This window comes from Henckelia pumila, chromosome 1, assembly GCF_033568475.1.
Source record: "Henckelia pumila isolate YLH828 chromosome 1, ASM3356847v2, whole genome shotgun sequence".
NCBI lineage: Eukaryota > Viridiplantae > Streptophyta > Magnoliopsida > Lamiales > Gesneriaceae > Henckelia > Henckelia pumila.
This window is the reverse complement of record NC_133120.1, coordinates 146,236,495-146,241,568: the sequence shown is the minus strand read 5'-3', so window position 1 is coordinate 146,241,568 and position 5,074 is coordinate 146,236,495.

The following is a 5,074-nucleotide window of genomic DNA, read 5'->3' as shown; positions in this document are numbered from 1 at the left end:
TTGCCATGACCAATTTTGTAGGTGTATGTTAGGAAATTTACATTTGTTTTAATTGTTGTTGGATTTATTAATGGGCCTGGTTTATGGCCCAATATGAATTGTCATATGTAATAAAAGTGGGCCTGGTTTATGGCCCGTTCCCACCCCTTAAAATGTATCCCCTACTTGTCATAGTTATTTATTGTAAATACATTATATTTAGTGGGAGATGAAGATTTGAAGACGGAGGTGGGCCCAGCAGACAATAAAGACTGAAGAAATGTAAATTGGAAGCACAATGTAATAGGATTGCATTGCATACTTGCATATCACCTAGGATTGGACTTAGACTCGTGATTGGCAACCACGGGTCGATTAGTAATGGAATCGATCATCCTAAAATATAATATATGATATTATCGTTGTATGCATGTTTAGACTAAATTGTATGAATCCCGCAAGCATACAAATTTTAAATGATGAGACAAATTTTCAAAATTAAAATCCCTTATTTTAAATATGATTTAAAATTGATATCAAGATAAATAAAGGAAATTTAAATATTGTTTAAATGTTCCTACCTTCCATCAACGATCAATGTATGAGATGCTACCCGCGGATACGGTCCGGCTCATATTATTGGGGGGCCCGTTTGTCGGAAAGCTGTACATTGGATCGACACATGTTGTAAGTTGGGTGAAACTCCCATGGAATTTGCTCATATTATTGGGGATCCACATGGCGACCGTCCATCACAACTTAATATTGATGGGTCATCTTGACGTGTCACAATAAACGGCGTCATATTATTGGGCCCTTATTGGACATGAGGTAAAAACGTGGAGGTTGCTTTGGAAGCAATTGGGCTCTACCTTTTGAAAATTATGGTTGGCTGATATTATTCGGGACCATAGTTTGTCAATTGGACTCCATGTTCCCACTAAGGAAAACAGTTTCCCATTTTCACTAGAGGGTAGTGAAATCGTTAAAATAGTGGGAGTGAGATTCATAAAATAAATTTCGCCTATTTTATGTCTTAGTAAATTAATTAAACAATCACTGATTATTGTCTGTTTCTTTTCAGTATTTCATTAAGATGAATTCGCGCAATCCACTATTCTCTATTCTCGAACAAAATAAACTGACTGGCGCAAACTATACGGAATGGTTCCGTAAGTTGAAGATTGTCTTGACCTCGGAGAAGATGTTCTACGTGTTAGAAAAATCTCCTCCGAAGGAAGCACCAGCTGATATAAGTCCGGAAGAGTTGACCAAACTTGATAAATGGTGGGACCATGATATCAAGGCCAAATGCTATATGCAAGCTTCGATGTCTGATGAACTCCAGAGGCGATTTGAGGATACCGTGAATGCCGCTGACATTCACGTACAACTCAAGGAACTTTTTGGGGCTCAATCGAGAGCTGAAAGGTTCGCTACTGTAAAAGAGTTAATGACGTGTCGCATGCGTGAAGGGACTTCAGTCCGTGATCATGGGGTACGCGTGATTTGGCTCATTCAAAAGTTGGTAACGCTTGATTTGGTATTGGAGCATGAACTCAATGTGGACTTATTACTTCTGTCTCTTCCTTCATCGTTTTATGGTTTTGTGGTGAATTTCAATATGAACAAGATAGAGGCCTCCCTTGAAGAGATGGTCAATATGCTTGTAACTTATGAAGCCACTTTAAAGAAGGATAAACTGGTTCTCTTGGTGGGCTCCTCTTCTTCTGCTAAGAAGGGGCCAAGTACAAAGGGTAAGAAACGTTCTGCCCCATCCAAAAAAACCGGACCCGAGAAGAAGAACAAGACAAAGGCTTCAAACATGGAAAAGTCCAAGGATGTTTGCCATCACTGCAAGAAACCCGGTCATTGGAAACGTAACTGCAAGGAATATCTAGAGCAGTTGCGAACTGCGAAGGGTATGTTTTATATTGAAATAAATATTTCACTTAATACTACTTCTTGGGTATTGGATACCGGATGTGGATCTCACATTTGCAATGATTTGCAGGTGATGACAAGAAGTCGCAAGCTTAGAATGGGTGAGACCCAGCTGAGGCTCGGAAATGGTTCTAGAGTTGAAGCCAAAGCTGTGGGAGACGTTTATTTAATTTTGCAGAACGATTTTAAGTTACTTTTGAGAGATGTTTTATTGTTCCAGATTTGATTAAAAACATTATTTCTGTTTCTATGCTTGATAGAGATGGTTTTTCTTGCAATTTTGTGAATGAGATTTGCAATATTTACAAGAATGAATGTTTGATTGGAAATGGACAACTTGAAAACGATCTATATAACTTAAAATTAAAAGACGTTCCAATAAATTATGTCGATAAACCGGTAACAACAAATAAAAGGAAAAATGATAGTCAAAACCCGGCAAATCTTTGGCATGCTAGGCTAGGTCATATTTCCTCAAGGAGGATGAACAAGCTAGTGGGAGAGGGCATGTTTGATATTTCTGATATTAACTCTCTACCTACTTGTGAATCCTGCCTGAAAGGAAAAATGACTAAATCTCCATTCAAGGGGAAACCTGAGCGTAGTCAAAATCTGTTGGATTTGATCCATACAGATGTTTGTGGTCCATTTAGAATTGGTACTCAATTTGGCCACACCTACTTCATTACCTTTAATGATGATTATTCAAGGTATGGGTATTTATATTTAATGAAATATAAGTCTGAAGCATTTGAAAAGTTCAAAGAATTCAAGGCTGAAGTAGAAAACAAGCTACGTAAAAGTATTAAAGCACTTCGATCGGATCGAGGTGGAGAATACTTGAGTACCGAGTTTTTGAGCTATCTAAAAGAGAATGGGATTCTCTCTCAGTGGACTCCTCCTATGACACCTCAGCTTAATGGTGTTTCGGAGCGTCACAATCGAACTTTGTTGGACATGGTTCGATCCATGATGAGCTTCACTGAGCTTCCACCTTCGTTTTGGGGCTACACGCTTGAAACAGTGGTGTTGTTGTTGAACAACGTCCACACCAAAGCAGTGGATAAAACACCATACGAGTTATGGAATGGCAAAACTCCTAAGTATTCGTACTTGAGGATTTGGGGATGTCCAGCTTACGTGAAGCAGACAGTGGGAGATAAGTTGGATGGTCGATCCACCTTATGTTATTTTGTAGGGTATCTGAAGAATTCAATCGGATATTATTTCTATCATCCTACTGAAACAAAAGTGTTTGTTTCAAGGAATGCCCCCTTCTTGGAGAAGGAGTTCTTATTAGATAAGAAAGGCAAGATGATGGAACTCGAAGAAATTCGAGAAGAACCCGAAATACAAAATAATGATCCCATACCTCAAGAATCTTCAGAGGACACGCCTATACCTAGAAGATCCGAGAGGACTTCTAGACCTCCTATTCGATATGGTCTTCTTCTTGAAGGGGATCAAGATGAACCCGACATTGGATGTGATCCAAGAAACGTCAAGGAAGCAATTTCTGATGCGGATTCAAATTTATGGCTAGAAGCTATGCAGTCGGAAATAGATTCGATGCATACAAACCAAGTTTGGTCTTTAGTAGATCCTCCCGATGGAATTGTTAAAATAGGGTGTAAATGGATCTACAAGAGAAAGCTTGGGCCTGATGGTAAGGTATTGACCTACAAGGCACGATTGGTGGCGAAAGGTTATACTCAAAGACAAGGAGTTGACTATGATGAAACCTTTTCACCAGTTGCAATGTTCAAGTCCATAAGAATCCTTATTGCCATAGCTGCTTGGTATGACTATGAGATATGGCAAATGGATGTGAAGACTGCATTTCTTAATGGAAACATTAAGGAAGAGATCTATATGACGCAGCCTGAGGAATACACATCCATGGGAAGCGAGCATATGGTATGCAAGCTTCAGAGATCGATCTATGGTCTCAAACAAGCATCAAGAAGTTAGAACCAGAAATTTGATGAAACAATAAAGGATTTTGGTTTCATCAAGAACCCGGAGGAACCGTGCGTGTACAAGAAAGTAGTTAAGGATGCTGTGACATTCTTAGTACTTTATGTTGATGACATCTTACTCATTGGGAATGACGTAGGGATGTTGCAGTCAACAAAGATATGGTTATCAGGTAGATTCTCGATGAAGGATTTAGGTGAGGCATCCTATATTCTAGGAATTAAGATCTATAGAGATAGATCTAAAAGAATGATAGGACTCACTCAATCAACTTACATCGAAACCATATTGAAAAGGTTTTCAATGGATGGGTCCAAGAGAGGACATCTACCTATGTGTCATGGAGTTTCTCTATCCAAGTCCATGTGTCCCAAGACTGATGAAGAGATAGAGAAAATGACACATGTACCATATGCGTCAGCCATAGGTAGTATCATGTATGGGATGATATCTACCAGATCGGATGTAGCATTTGCTCTGAGTGTCACGAGCAGATATCAAGCCAATCCCAGTCAAATGCATTGGAAAGCCGTGAAGGACATTCTTAAGTACTTACGAAGGACTAAGAATATGTTCATGGTATATGGAGGAAGAGAATTGAAATTGGAAGGCTATACCGACTCTAGCTTCCAAAGTGACGTGGATGACTCGAAGTCAACCTCTGGATTTGTGTTCATGCTCAATGGCGGTGCTGTCTCTTGGAAGAGTTCCAAGCAGGACACCACAGCGGATTCCACCACTGAGGCAGAATACATTGCGGCATCAGCTGCTGCTAAAGAGGCCGTTTGGATGTGGAATATCGTCCAAGAGTTGGGCGTTATTCCTGAAGTTGTTGGTCCAGTCCCGGTGTACTGTGACAACACGGGTGCCGTTGCTCAGGCAAAGGAACCAAGGTCTCATCAAAGATCCAAACACGTACTGAGGAAATACCACATCATCCGGGAGATCGTGGAAAGAGGAGACATCACTGTCGAGAGAGTGGCCTCTGCAGACAATATCGCTGATCCACTTACTAAGCCCTTTCCAGGACCATTATTTGACAAACATCGTGAAGCAATGGGACTGCGTAGTATGACTAGTTGGCTTTAGGGCAAGTGGGAGATTGAAAGAGTGGGTGCCCGGTGAGCCAACTTGTGGCTAAGGGCTTTTATGACTCTATGTATAAACAATCTTT